Here is a 15,806-nt window from a genome sequence, read left to right as displayed (position 1 = left end):
TCTCTTTTATAGAGACATTCATGAAGAATATATTTCTTTCTAAGAGTATATTCATTAAAGAATATACTTCTCTCTAAAAGTATATTTCTCTCTCCTGAAATTATAAGGATGCTAATGCCTATTGCATCACTTCTCATCATCCTTTTTGTCGAAATTTTCATCTTTGGAATCTATCCAATTTTAAACCTAAGGTTCATATCAAAGATTCATTTCTCAAAAGTCAATCATTGTTGGTTGATTTTGAAATTTTCTCATATTTTCAACTCTAACTGAGATGAACAACCCTACTATAGGGGACACAAGCACTATCTGTCTGTGTGATAGAAGTTTGATGGGACGCCATCACTTGTGTGTTGTGCATTACAAGAAGGCTAATTACCTTTAGTAGTATCTTCATTAAGGTACACACATTGGGTTCTCTAGATCATATTGATCTCTCAGTAGTTCTTAATTTCAAATCATATTTGCTTTGAAAACTCCTACCGCTAATATTTGCTTTGATATCTAAAATCTGATATATCTTAAGATCCAATGATTCTTGTTTTTATCAACTTTGACAGTATGCCAACAACAATTGAACAAGCTAATCCTGCAAATATATTTCAAGATTTCGTATAGAAGTACAAGAACAAAAATGAATCATGGTGCGACTTGCATGTAACTGCATGCTCTCGTTCTCTCTTCGCGGATTCCGAGGACGGAATTCTTATAGGGGGAAGTCTGTGACGACTCAGAATTTTCTGATATTATTTATTAATTTGTTATTGATTTTCAAAAAGAGGAGGAATAAAAATTTATATTTTATTCCAATTTGTTGGATTTTCAAATCAATTTTGTTAGTTGGTGCAATTATGTGATTATTTGATTTAATTGTGTTACATGTTAAATGTACAGTTTTAATTGTTTAGTTTTGGGTGAACGGTTAAATTAGATTTTTATTTATTTTATTATTTTGATAAATCAAAGTTGTCTTTTGATTTCAAAATCAATAACTATATTTATCGAGCCCAAATATTCTATCCAATTTATATTATCAAAATATTTAATATTATTCTTATTTTTATTAGTGATGTTATTATTATTGTTATTAACTGACAATAATAATGTTATTAATAATATTACTAAGACTAATATTTATTTTTGATTGTTTATATTATAGTGCAAGTTGTACTATTATCATTGTAATACGTGATTATTGTAATTAAATTTCCGGGTTTATTTTATTAGAATCTTGTGAAGATTGCTACAAATTTTATTAAAATTCCGGAAATTATTGTTGATTGTTCGATCTGATTAGTATTTGTACAGCATGCTTTCATAATCTGACTGTTAGGTCTGGATGAGATTGTAGAGGGGGGTGAATACAATCGTCATAAAATAATTGCGGAAGTAAATCTGATTGGAATATAACTTGTTAATCATCGATACCAAATAATCGCGGAAGTGAATCTGATTGGAATATGACTTGTTAATCAGATTATAATTAATTAATATTAACAATATTTTAAGTCGTTATATAATTAATATGGTTCAGTTTTAATGTCCACTAAAGTTCGTAGAATAAATTCGACAGGGTATATTCTAGATTTAGTGATTAAAACAACCGGGTTATCAAAGCACTGAAAACTGTGGATATAACGATCAAGCAAGTTACGAACAACTTGAAAGCTTTACAAATGCTTTGAATATCAAAGTGATGAACACTTTCAAATGAAGAAACTAAGCCATATATATAGGCAAAGCTTTGTACTTGAAAGACAATCACTAGACAAGACAATTACAAGCTTGGAAAGACAAATACAAAAAAGGTATGACAATCTAGGCTTGGGCAAGACCATACAAGGCAAGGTAAGACAATTTTGGATTGTCTACCATGCATTAAACTCGCCAGAAAGACAATTTGAGGGAAGGTATGACAATTCCAGGGAAGGTATGACATTCCATATGGCAGAAAGACAAACAGAATGTCTTGATCACATTAGTACTTTCGGCAAGACAATGCAATTGTCTTGGCAGCCCTTCACAAATTTGGTAAGACAAACTAATTGTCTTGGCAGGTTGAACTTCGGTAAGACAAATAAAAATGATTGTCTTGCTGCTTTTATTAATCCCACGGACAGACAATTAGAAAGAATTGTCTTGAAAGCCTGATGAAGCCACTCAGCAAGACAATTCTGAATTGTCTTGCTGAGATGGTTTAGGTGATTAAATAATGTAATTTGACATATATATTAAATAGAAAAATATCCACTTAATTAAGTTAATCATATAAATTCATAAATTAAATTAATTCGAGAGTGAATTAATTTAATAAATAAATTACATAATTAATATAATTATTTGTGAAGTGAAATAATAATCTATTAAATATTTAATCACCCATTCTTCAGTAGAACTGCTTCCGGTCTTATTTAAACTTTAATAACTTCTCCTTGATTTGTTGATCGAACGAACTACCTCTTCTGTTTGACTTCAAATATTTAATTTGAATAACTGATACACAGATGTACTGTCTGGTTCATCTGTATCTAGTTAAATCAAATATTCTTCGTCAAATAAACAATATGAATTTGATTTGTTCGTCGAGTCTTCATCTTGTAAGTATTTCTTCAATGAATGGAATCTTCTGATAAAATAAAGTATTGGAACTTTATATCTTCTGAACTCATGGACGTGCCACAAAAGATTATTTGTGCACTGAGGCTTGAACATATTAATGAACTTCTTTCGGTGGTGTGCAGCATCTGATAAAATAAAGTATTGGAACTTTATATCTTCTGAACTCATGGACGTGCCACAAAAGATTATTTGTGCACTGAGGCTTGAACATATTAATGAACTTCTTTCGGTGGTGTGCAGCAGCATCCTGGAATTTATCTGACATATAATTCCCATAAATCATTTGACGTTCTTTGTACGGATTCCGATGACTTGCTATTTACTGAGCTTTCCTATCCGAGTCGAGTTGTACCTCTTTAAATACAAATAGGCTGAACATATGCCTTTCAATCTCCCCCTATTTGTTTGTTAACATAACATGCAAATTTCCTAGAGGATAACTCAACTAACAGATAAGACAAAGATTTAAACATTGGAATGTAAATAGCAAAAGTTTATGGTTTTGCATTAAACATTAAACCATGATCATAGATAGATTACAAAAGGATGTTCTTTGAACATATCTAACAAATATCCTAATCAATCTATTCACTCAGAACGAGTGACTTCTCCTTCTTCTACATCTGAGACATGAATAATAGGAGTAGACGGCTCATTCTGAGTAGGCTCTTCAGCTGGAGTGGATTCTCCACGCTTCTTTCTTTCATGAGCCAGAGCTAGCTGGTGAAGTACTTCCAATTCCACAGGGTCTTCATGGAAGTCTGATGGCTGAGATTTTGTTACACCCTTCATCCTCTGAAAGTATTGAGAAATATTTCTTCGGGTGCAGTAGGATGAAATTACATCATCAGCATCAGACTTGGCTTTAGAAGCGAAGCCCTTGGTGCTTACTAAAGTGGATGCTAGAGCCAGACGTTTGGCAGGGTACTTTGGCAAAGCCTCTTCATTTAGATAGACAGTGCAGAAGATTTCCTTATGAACGAACTTGACACAGTATGGGTTCTTGACAACCTGAGGACTGTTGATGAAAACAGCACAATCCAACAGTTTGTCGCGAAGAAGTTCATTCAAATTTGAGCAACGCTTGACTTTGTTGTGAAGTACCCAGAGCTCAGATATAGAGAATGATTTGAGAAATTCAACAAATAGTCTGAATGAACCATTCCTCTATGTATAGACAATCAACTCCCATTCTTCTAGCAAACCCTTAACAGCAACAGTTACATATTCCAGCTCTAAAGCAAAGGCATGCATAAAAACATCCTCATCAGGGTTTACCTCTCGGAGATCATGGATCAGAAATAAGAACTTTCTGTCATCGAAAGATTCCCTTTGAGGTCCATTGAATATTCTTCTTGCAATGTCCCAGCTTTTTCCTTCCTTTCTTTTAATCTCAAGATTCTTCTGCTTGATCGCAGCATCATAGATTTTCTGTTTTTCAATTTTGATTTGTTCCTCTGTGATCAACTTGTCCTCCTGAAGTTTCTGATAATCACGAAGCTTACGCTTCCTAGCTTCATTTTCTGCTTTGAACTTCCGGACATTCTCCTCGTGTTCAAGATCAACAGGTTCTTCCTGAAACAAATAACTTTCATCAAATTTACCTTCTTTTTCAGCCTGACGATAGGTAGCATCGAAGACGTCATCATCATCCATGTCTTTCGGATAATCATCATAATTGTCAGTGTTGAAGACATTATCAGATTGATGTAACGGCTCTTTGCCTTTAGACCTTTCATAACTTCTATCAGCTTCAGAAGAGTCTTTACCACTTGCTCCTTCTCCACCCTTATCACTCCTATCAGCATCTCGACCCTTATCACTCCTATCAGCAGCATCTGCATTGCTGTTATCATCTTTGTCTTCCTTATCCTTCTCCCCCTTAGTTGAGGGATCCTCTGGAGTTGACGGAGATGTAGACTGATTAATCTTCAAGTGTTGAACAACTTGAGCCAAAGTTTGCTCCAAGTTGTCAAGCTTTGTCATACAGAGCTCCTGGTTCTTGTCAAACTTGTCCATCCTAGAGTGAATACCCTTGACATGATCGTCCAATTCCTTTTTTAGAGAAGTAAAGGAAGTATCAGCAACTTTCTCCCGTAGAGTCACCAGCTCTCCACTTCTGAATCTAGCATTCTCAGCATTCAATCTTTCAATTTCAGCTTTCAGAGCAGCCATTTGTTCCTGTAACAGATCTGTGTTGGTGTGTGCACTTTACACGAACACTCAAAGATTTTTCACTATCCTCTCGTGCATGTGTTTCGCTCGGTGTTTGCCTGATTTCACTGGTGTTTGTCACACCGTCACCAGTACCTGTATAAACAACCATAGTTCCCTGAGATGGAACTGTAGGATGTGAAGGAACAAATTGTCCTTCCGATGCCTGTGAAGGCAGATGTACTTGCAGGTTGCCAAGTAGATCCTGATCCAAAAAGAAAGAGTGATCAGAAAAGTTTTCATATGACATGTTTTGAAAATCTGTGCTCTCTCTAAGTGAAGAATCATAAGACAAAGGTTCAGTGTTTACTAGCGTGAGTGCTAGTTGTGTGCTTGACTCTTTACAGGATACGGCGGTCGGACGACCAATTTCAATAAACGCATTCTGTGGAGAGAATGAATCTAGAGACTGTATATTTACCATTTCAGTGTCCAAATCCTTTTGGGAGGAAATGGATGCAGCTGCACCACCCTTTGCTTATTATGAGACAGAGCTACGGGATCTCTCAGAATTGCACTCCCACTCCGTTTCCGGGCAACCTTTCGAACAACTGGTGTAGTAGTAGTGTTGGTTGATGTGTTTGATGAAGAATCAGTTGTTGAAATGGAAACGTCAGCTTGGTTATGAACCTGGGTGTTTTCAGGTTCATTGCTGGGAGTCTGAAAATCAAATCCAATGTCACAATCAAAATCTGCAATATCAATATTAAAAGTATCAGTGAGATTAGAAAGTACCCGAGCTACCTGTAAGTCAGTCCTGAAGTCCTGTAGCTCTGGATTGATAGCAGAATCAGCAGGCAGGGGTTGAGAGGTAGATTATGGTTGGGGAATGTGATGTGTATGTGTAGGTGTAGGTATAGGTTCAGATTGAGAGGGAAAGATGGATGCTTGTTGATCTAGGAAGAAGTTGTAATGTGGAGGGGATTAGTTTTGAGATTGGTAGTCTTGGAGTAGTTGAAGTGGTTGTTGTTGTTGTTCTTGCATTTCAGGTTGAGCCGGTTGCTGTTGTTGTGGTTGATATTGTTGCTGTTGTAGAGGTTCAGGGATTTGAACAGGCCGAAGTGGAACATTAAACTGCTCCAGCATGAAAGGTGTCACAACAAGAGGCACATTCTCATGCTTTTTCTGATTAGCCAGCCTGGATTGAATCTTGGTGCAAGTCCTTAGTATAGGCACCACAGCAGAATCAACGTACATGCCCCAATCTGCATCATTCATTTTGTCATTTAAGAACAGCATTAAGAACCTTGGATAGTGGCACTCAACTTTTTCATTTTCATGAATGGATCTCTGAGTGACAGAACCCATTTTTCTGATAATCTCCTTAAGTAATATCTTCCTGAAGTTGATTCGACGATTATAAGCTACAGAGAATCCAAACATTTGTAGCATAGAAGATATGTTGTGAAAATTCTACCTTGTTGTGGGAGCAAATACCTTTTCCAAGGTATCGAAGAAGACATCCCTTTCAGCCTTCAATTCACTCTTTGACATTTTGGGAAGAAAAATCTGTCCCTAATAGTGCATGGATGTCTTGGAAGAACTGAGTAATCTCTTCACTGGTAGGTTCCACTTGAAAGTTGTCCCTCAAGAACCCTAGAATTCTGTTAACATCATCAACAGTGATAACAATCCTTCATCCATTTGGCAGATCACCTATAAACTTATAGTTCTCGAGAGTTGTAGAGTTGACGGCATTGGAGTAGAAGTCGTACAGGGGTTGCACTTGGATTGGAATATCAGCAGTTAGTGTAGTACTGACGAGACTTTGCTTAGTAAGGAATCTGATCCACTTCCTGAATCTATCAGAGCAATCCTCAGGATTCAGATTAGCATAGTAATTTGTCTCAGCAATCTCAAATTCTCCGGCCATTGTTAAATAATTAAAAATTGAATTAAGCGAGAATTTTTCAAATAAAATGTTAATTCTCAAATGTCTCGCAAATTTCAATTAATAATTAAAATTTGATTAATTAATTAATAATTCGAAATATTAGAGTAATATCGAATTAAAATTTAATTAATTTGCAATGGCACTTAGTCACTTAAATCCGTGTTAGCCAAACTCAGCCTTAACTCCAAATAATCACCACATATACAAACAGCCAAACAAGCCCTTAAATTAGAAAAAGTCCCAAATCACTCCAAGAACCCTAAATCAACCACAGATGCTTTCGATTTATGGGTTCAACAGCCGAATACTGATGCTTGGTCCAGTAAGTCGATCAAACCCAGAATCAAATCAGCCAAAACGACCGAGTAGCTCAAGAACACACAAACCCAGTTTGAAATATTCGCAACAAACGGGCAGAGTTTCGACTTGTAATCGAACAAATCGAAAGTAACCAGCAAGCTTACGCTTGAAAACGAATACAACAAGTTTGAGAAACTTGAAAACGACGATCGAGTGTGTGAGTGATTCGTGTATGCAGATGATAAAGATGAAGCAGTGGGCAAGACAATGTAATTGTCTTGCTCGATTGTCTTAAGAGGAAATATATAGATACAGTAAGACAAACGAGGGTTGGGAGTCTCGGTAAGACAATTTGAAATTGTCTTGCCGAGAAGAGACAAAGCAGGCGTGTGGTAGTCAGTAAGACAATTCCATTGTCTTACTGAGATGTGCGAAAAACAATCAGAAAGACAATTAGATTGTCTTGCCGAGCCAAACAGAAGACAACGACATTGTCTTGCTGAAATAAAATAAACTAATGTGATTTTTGATTAAATTTAAAAGATGAAACATTTTGCACTAAAAATCAAAAATCTATAATAATAAAAACAATACTATATATTACACGAATATTTTGTAAATTTCAACTTTAATTAAATATAAATACTTATGAATTTAACTTTAATTCAATAAAATGAATTAACTTAAACTCAAGTATTTATGCTTAATTAATTTTGAAAAATACAAAATAAATACAAATAATTATCTAAATGCCTAGAAAATATTACAGGGGAGTATATAAGCACTTAAGAAAATTACAGACTAATAAACAAGCATGCATAACTACTCAGAATATTATCAGATAATATACAAAATATCATATAAAATCTAATAACATAGATATAATTACACAGAAAATTCACAAAAATATATAAAAACATATAATATATGTGAAAAATATATACAAGAGAACTATGTCATATTTAACATCCCTAACTCACAAACCAGCTTAGAGAAAGTGGATTCATCCAGTGGTTTCGTGAAGATGTCAGCAATTTGCCCAGTCGTGGGTACAAAATGTAACACCACTGTACCATTCATGACATGTTCTTGAATGAAATGATACCTGATACCAATGTGCTTGGTTCTTGAATGTTGAACCAGATTTTTGGAAATGGCTATGGCATTTGTATTATCATAAAATATAGGAATTTTTTTTACTACAACACCATAATCATTCAGTTGATTCTTGATCCACAAGATCTGAGCACAGCAGCTTCCAGCAGCTATATACTCAGCTTCAACAGTAGAAGTGGACACGGAGTGCTGCTTCTTGCTATACCAGGAAACCAACCGACGTCCTAGAAATGGACAGCTTCCGGACGTACTCTTCCTATCAATCCTGCATCCTGCATAATCAGAATCTGTATAGCCGATTAAGTCAAAACCAGTATTCTTAGGGTACCAAATACCTACACCAGGTGTACCCTTAAGATATCTAAAGATTCTTTTGACGGCTATAAGATGTGATTCCTTAGGATCAGCTTAGAACCTAGCACACAAACATGTTGCAAACATGATATCTGGTCTACTTGCAGTAAGATAAAGTAAAGAGTCAATCATACCTCGATAGCTTGTGATATCAACTTTCTTACCAGATTTATCCTGGTCAAGCTTTGTGGCAGTGGCCATGGGTGTCTTCGCCGGTGAAGAGTATTCTAGATTGTACTTTCGAAGAAGATCTCTAACATATTTGGACTTGCAAATGAATATTCCATCTTCCTTTTGGCTTACTTGAAGACCAAGGAAGTAGGACAGCTCACCCATCATACTCATCTCATAGTTACTCTGCATTAACTTAGCAAACCTGTTGCACAAGTTATCATTAGTAGAACCAAATATAATATCATCAACATATATTTGTACAAATATCATATCCTTATCATGCAATTTGTAAAAGAGAGTTTTGTCTATGACACCTTTAGTAAAATTGTTTTCAATTAAAAACTCAGAGAGAGTGTCATACCATGTCCTTGGTGACTGCTTGAGTCCATAGACAGCTTTGAATAGGAAGTATACAAAATCATCAAACTCTGGATTTTCAAAGCCAGTTCCAGATATACTTCTTCTTCCAGCTTTCCATTCAGAAATGCACTTTTCACATCCATTTGATAAACCTTGAAGTTGGAGTGTGCAGCAAATGCAAGAAATATTCTGATGGCTTCAAGACGAGCAACTGGAGCATAGGTTTCATCATAATCAATTCCTTCTTCTTGTGAATAACCTTTTGCAACAAGTCTGGCTTTGTTTCTCACAACAATGCCATCACCATCTAACTTGTTACGGAAGACCCAGCTAGCTCCAATTATAGATTTACCCTTAGGCCTTGGAACCAGGGCCCAGTGTTCTTGTCTCTCAAATTGATTGAGTTCTTCTTGCATGGCAAGAACCCAATAAGGATCAGCAAGTGCTTCTTCTATTTTCTTTGGTTCTAGTTGAGATAGAAAACCATATAATAGGCATTCATTTGTCGTAGCACTTCTAGTCTTGACACCAGCATCAGGATCACCAATAATTAAATAAAAGGGATGATCTCTACTCCAAATCCTTTCCCTTGGAAGATGTGTCCTTGATGATTCAGCAGAATTGTCAGTAAGCTGAAGTGTATGACTAGTTGATCCACCAACTCCCCCTGAGTTGTTACTAGGTTGACTTGATGATCCACCACTAGCATTAGTGGAATCTCCAGTGTTTCCACCATTTCCTCCACCATTGCCTGGATCATCACCATCATTGTTGTCATCTACTGTTGCAACCTCAGGTGGCATATCATCATCTGAATCAGAATCTGGATAGTTGTCAAACTTCAGAGACTCAGATGGATCAGCAGATTGTGAACTTGGAAGTTTAGTGTCATCAAATGTAACATTGACACTGACTCTTACTGACAGAGTGTCAATCACAAAAATTCTATAAGGAATTTTGGTATAACCAACAAAGATTGCTTCATATGCCTTTGGCTCAAACTTACTTAAATTCTCTTCACCATCTTTAAGAACAGAGCATTTGGCTCCAAAGACATGAAGATGTTTGACATATGGTTTCCTGTTGTTATACAGCTGAAAGGGAGTTTTCATGTGATCCTTATGGATCAAAGTTCTATTCTAGGTGTAACAAGCAGTGCTCACAGCTTCAGCCCAAAAGTACAGAGGAAGCTTTGCTTCAGCAATCATTGTTCTAGCAGCTTCAATCAGTGTACGATTCTTTCTATCGACGACTCCATTCTGTTGTTGAGTCCTTGGTGCTGAGTACTGTCTATTTATTCCCTTGTCAGAGTAAAAGTTGATTAAGGTTTGATTCTTGAACTCAGTTCCATTATCTAACCTTATTGCTTTTACAGGAACACCCTTTTCCAATTCAACTTACTTGATATGATCAATTACTATCTTGGGAGTTTCATCCTTGGAAGCTAGGAAGTAACCTAAGTAAATTTTAAGAAATCATCCACAATAACCAAAGCATATCTCCCACCATCAATTGACATAATATTCACTGGGCCAAATAAATCCATGTGCAAAAGGTGCAATGGTTCAGTGATAATATTGATGGTCTTGCTTTTGTGAGATGCTCTCTTCGCTTTTCCTTTCTGACAAGCTTCACAGAGATCATCAGATGTAAATTTCAGGGAAGGCAAACCTCTCACCAAATCTCTCTTGACTAGAGAGTTTATAGTTTTGAAGTTGAGGTGTGAGAGTTTCTTATGCCATAACTGACTATCTTCAGCAGATGCTTTTGCATAGAAACAGTGATATTCATTTCCTGGTCCAGTATATAAATCAACTACGAATATGTTGCCTTCCCTGATGCCACATAGTGAAGGACGTTTATCCTTGGTATGTTTGATTATATATATTTCCTTTTCAAAGTGAACATAATAACCCTTGTCACAAAACTGGCAGACACTAAGGAGATTATGTTGTAGTCCTTCAACTAGTGAAATTTCTTCTATGATGATCCTTCCAACTTTGTACTTGCCATATCCAACAGTACGACCCTTGCTATTATCAGCAAAAGTAACTGTAGGTCCAGTTGCCTCTCTAACTTCTGTCAGCAGGGATCTATTGCCAGTCATGTGCCTTGACGCTCCACTGTCAAGCACCCAAACAACTCGAACAACTACACTGGCACCCTGCAAAAGACAACTTGATTAAACATTCTTTGGGACCCACACTTGATTGGGTCCAGCAAACTTAAAGAACTGATTTCTATCAGGTGTAACAACAGAGCCTCTTGGACTGATACTTGGTTCAGACTTGACTGAACTTACTTCCTTAACAACAGCCTTATAAACCTTAGTTTTAGGCTTTGGAACATAAGTCTCCTTCCTAACACGAGGAGGACTAGCAGTCTTTGTCCTAGCATACTTTTTGTTTGTGTGTTGTCTTGGTGACGTGTTTTCATTTTTAGCATGCAAATTCTTAAAATAAGAAGACATAGTCTTGAAAGCACAAAACATACAATTATCAACACCACAAAATTTATGGCATGCATCAAATGTAGGAGCAACAGGAATATCAGCCACAATAGTAGGAACATCAACAGATTCTACTCTAACATTATTAATAGTTTTAAAGTTCTCAGTAGAATGGCATCTATTGTCTCTGTTCTTACTATTTATAAAGTTATTAGGCTTGTTGAACTTAGTTCTTTCTGAGTTGACACCTAAACCAGCTTTAGGCAACCTAACATTGCCTTTCACTTTGATTGGTTTCAGGTTTGTCAGAATCTCATCACTCTTCTCATAACTCTCTTTCATTTTAAGGTCTTCCTGTTTGAGTTCATATTTAATGACAACAGGAGTTTCTAAAAGAGGTTCAGCTACTGAGGATTTAAACAAAGGGTGAGGGGAATCTTTGAAAACAAAAAGAATTCCTCTCTCCTCAACACTCTTCTTAAAGGGAGTAATGTTACTAGCCTTACCTACAGATTTGTTATAGTCAAAGCCTATTCAAACAGTTCTCTTGATCTCTTGTTTATCATTAAGCTCTTTGACTATAGTGGAGGCATCCTTAAAGGCTTTACATTTCACTTTCTCTTCGTCTAGCTGAAGTCTTAAAGCAATCTCACCTTTCTCTAGAACTCTGACTTTAGCACATTGCAATCCTAAATCCATAGTCAGTTGTTCAATTTTAGGTTTTAATACTTTTATCTCATTCATTTTATAAGCATGAATATCTAAGACTAAAGTATCAATTCTAAGATTGGCAGCTTTCAACTTTTTAATAGCATCATCTCTTTCAAGTCCTAATTGCATAAAAAGTTTAGGGCATGTAGGATCTACCTGAAAGCTTCCAGCAGGAGGAGGTGAAGACGATCCAGTATTAGCCATGAAATCAACATTCCTTAGCTACTCCTCTTCATCACTATCTGTATCATCCCAGCTTTTCCCTTCTACCAGATAAGATTTGCTTTTAAAGCTTTGACCTCCAGAAGTACCCTGATGCTTTCTCACTAAGGCATCATACTTCTGTTTCAGCTCATCGTACGAATCCTTTCTCTTTCCTTGAACCTTGGGCTGCTTGCACTCAGTTGCAAAGTGTCCCGGTTCACCATAATTGAAACATTTAAACTTGCTTCGATCCTCCATCCTAGTCTTGTATCCTCCTTTGCTTGTAGAAGATGAATAACCTCCCTTCTGAAACTTACTAGCAGTAGGTTTGTATTTGTAGGAAGGTTTCTTCCGGAATCTCATGTTTCCAAACTTTTTGGCAAACAGTGATAGAGATTGATCTTCTAACAGTTCCAGCTCTTCCATTGTATAGAACTCGTCATCACCACTGGAAGAAGCCGTCTGACCCATCTCAGGGACAACAAATTCCTGAATGGTCTTAGAAGGAACAACAACACCCTTCTTTTCTTCCGGTGTAGGTGATTCAACAACTAGAGCTCTTGAGTGGTTCTGTGTTTTACCCCAGCCATATCTCTGCTTGGACTGAACCTGTTCCAGTTCATCAGTTTTCAGAACTCGGTAGAGTCTTTCCAGAGATATCTCAATATGCAGATCTCTGCTTTCCCTGATTGCAGTGATTCTGTGTTCCAGATGTTCAGGAAGTGTTAAGAGAAACTTCATGTTGACCTCTTTATTGTCGTAATATTTCCCATTCAGATTTAAGTTATTAATCAGATTATTAAGTCTGATAAATATATCTGAAATCCCTTCTCCGGGATTGGAACCAAACTGTTCATACTGAGCCATCAGTATCTCTTTCTTGTTCTCTCTTACTTCTTCTGAGCCTTCGTTGATAATCTCTAACGTATCCCAGATTTGCTTCGCATTTGTACAATTAACAACAGCATTGTACATGACAGGATCTAGGGATTCAACTAAGATTAGTTGAAGAGTATCATCCAGGTTCATCTGTTCACTCTCTTCATCGGTGTACTCAGAAAGTTCTTTCGGAACAGTTTTATGAGGCATTAACACACCATCCTCTTCGTGTGCAATTATAAGCTTCATCGGAGTAGAAACACCCTTGTTTAATATCCCGATATATTTTCTGTTCGCAGTGCGGAGGAATAGTAACTTGTGCCTCTTCCATAGGCCAAAGTGTTCTTTGCTAAACGGTGGGATTTTAATGCTACTAATCTTTTGTGTACTCATTTTTAAGGATTTAAAGTGAATAGTGTTTGGATGAGATTTGGATTACTAAAAGAAAAATATTTTAAATTAGAATTAATTTTTGGAATAAAATTAATTCGAATAAAAAACTATATGAAACGTTACAGAGTGTGTATAGGATCTAATACGGTGTATTCGTATTAACCGCTCTTGATGCCAATTGTGAGGTCCAGATACGATTGTAGAAGAGGGGGTTGAATACAATCGATACCAAATAATCGTGGAAGTGAATCTGATTGGAATTTGACTTGTTAATCAGATTATAATTAATTAATATAACAATCAGTTTTAATGTCCACTAAAGTTCGTAGAATAAATTCGACAGGGTATATTCTAGATCTAGTGATTAAAACAACCGGGTTATCAAAGCACAGAAAACTGTGGATAAAACGATCAAGCAAGTTATGAACAACTTGAAAGCTTTATAAATGCTTTGAATATCAAAGTGATGAACACTTTCAAATGAAGAAACTAAGCCAGGTCCTCCATTCCCCTTTTCAACATATCCAGTTGTTCAAATCCAAGATCATCAACGGGGGCCTCCCACCAGAACATGTCTTGTCCTTGCTTCCTCAGATTCATGAGCTCCTGCCCTTGTTGGTTTTGCTCCTCCAAATGGTTAAGCAACTCAGAGAGTTGGGTGTTCAGTAGAAGAGCCCTTGCACTGCGAAGAGCGTGTACAAGTTGAAGGCTAGTCGAATTGGTTGGACCGGGGTTCTGAGCATCGAGGAACTTATCAAAGATTTGTTCCACATTTGGATGTCCAAATGAGAACACTCTTTTCCCAGGAGAGAAGACCACGATTGCAATCTATACACCACAGAGGGTGCTAAGCTCACTAGCTTTCTTGAATAACCGAGAACGCCTCTTGGAGAATGTAACCCTGAGATTACTTTCCTCCCTTATTTTTGCAATAACAATCTTTTGAAACAATGAAAAAGAACAGCAGATGATTATAAAGAGATGCTTCTTCTTGGGTACGGTCACTATTGGAAAAAGCCTTTAATTATTGCTGTCAGTATTTCATTCTATTAGCATTTATAAACTTGCATTGGGAGACCATGTGGTAATGGTTCAAATGGAAAAACATAATTCATTTGTGAAATTTTCTTGTAACATTAGTACTTATGAGGGATCTATTATTCCTTGTGAGATGGAGTTGTTTTGGTATTCAACAAGAATAAATGACCTCTTTTTCTAAAATAGCCCATACTGATCATTCTTTTTTGTTTAACTTTTTTAAAACAGAAAAACATATGAATGGTCTTCTTTCTCACAGTGTTTGTATAATTAAATTTAAAAAGTCAATTTTGTTTAGTAATCATGAACACAAAAAAAAAAACTATACAAAATCGATAATCTATCATAAATTCTTAAAATCACGCAGTAAACTTCTCTTGCCATAATCAATAAAGTTTTGAATATTTTTTCAAATAATCAAACTAAAAGGTATATTTTAGTTTATTATTTTTTGAAAATCTAAATTTATTTGAAGACATTGATTAATATATTAACCAATATTATAAATGGACTAATTTCACCATTTATTATGTATATTTTTAAATTTGTTCAAGTACTCGGAATATTGGTCCAAAATGACACACCCTAAATCTCAACTAAGAATGTATTAATTTTTTAATTACATTTAGTTTTAAAAATTGTTGAAAGATTCAACTTACCTAAGAATATGCTATTCATCTCACGGAAATAATTTTTATTTTTTGTTCTTTTGCGTCCAGAATCATAGTGAAAAAACTAATTTCTGTAACAGGCATGATTTGATTGTTTGGGAAATTTTGTTGTAATATAATTAAAAATATATATATAAAATAATTGAATTTCTTTATAAAAATACTCCCACAAAAGAATCTACATGTACCATGAGGTATTTGTGAAGATTTTTTATACTAAAGTAAAATAATGAATTAGGGGCAATAAAGGTTGTTTTCTTTTTCAAAATATAGATAGTTTTTGTATGTAATACTAATTGATTAGAGTGTAAACATGTTGTGTTCATCAAATCATAATTATTTTATTTATTAACACACAAGGAAATTGTGCTAGTTGAAAAATCTATTCTAATAATGCCCCTCAAAATCGGAGGTGGAATCATATGTTTGT

The 15,806-nt window shown here is 35.7% G+C and overlaps 1 pseudogene; it reads right to left on the bottom strand.

Moving 5' to 3' along the window:
• Positions 1-14,156: 14,156 nt before the first annotated feature.
• Positions 14,157-15,383, bottom strand: LOC135149471 (agamous-like MADS-box protein AGL62; annotated as a pseudogene).
• Between the last annotated feature and the right edge of the window lie 423 nt (positions 15,384-15,806).

Source organism: Daucus carota, chromosome 9 (genome assembly GCF_001625215.2).
Source record: "Daucus carota subsp. sativus chromosome 9, DH1 v3.0, whole genome shotgun sequence".
In the NCBI taxonomy this organism is placed as follows: Eukaryota; Viridiplantae; Streptophyta; class Magnoliopsida; order Apiales; family Apiaceae; genus Daucus; species Daucus carota.
Note: the sequence above shows the minus strand (reverse complement) of the source record. Positions and strands in the feature narration are given on the sequence as shown.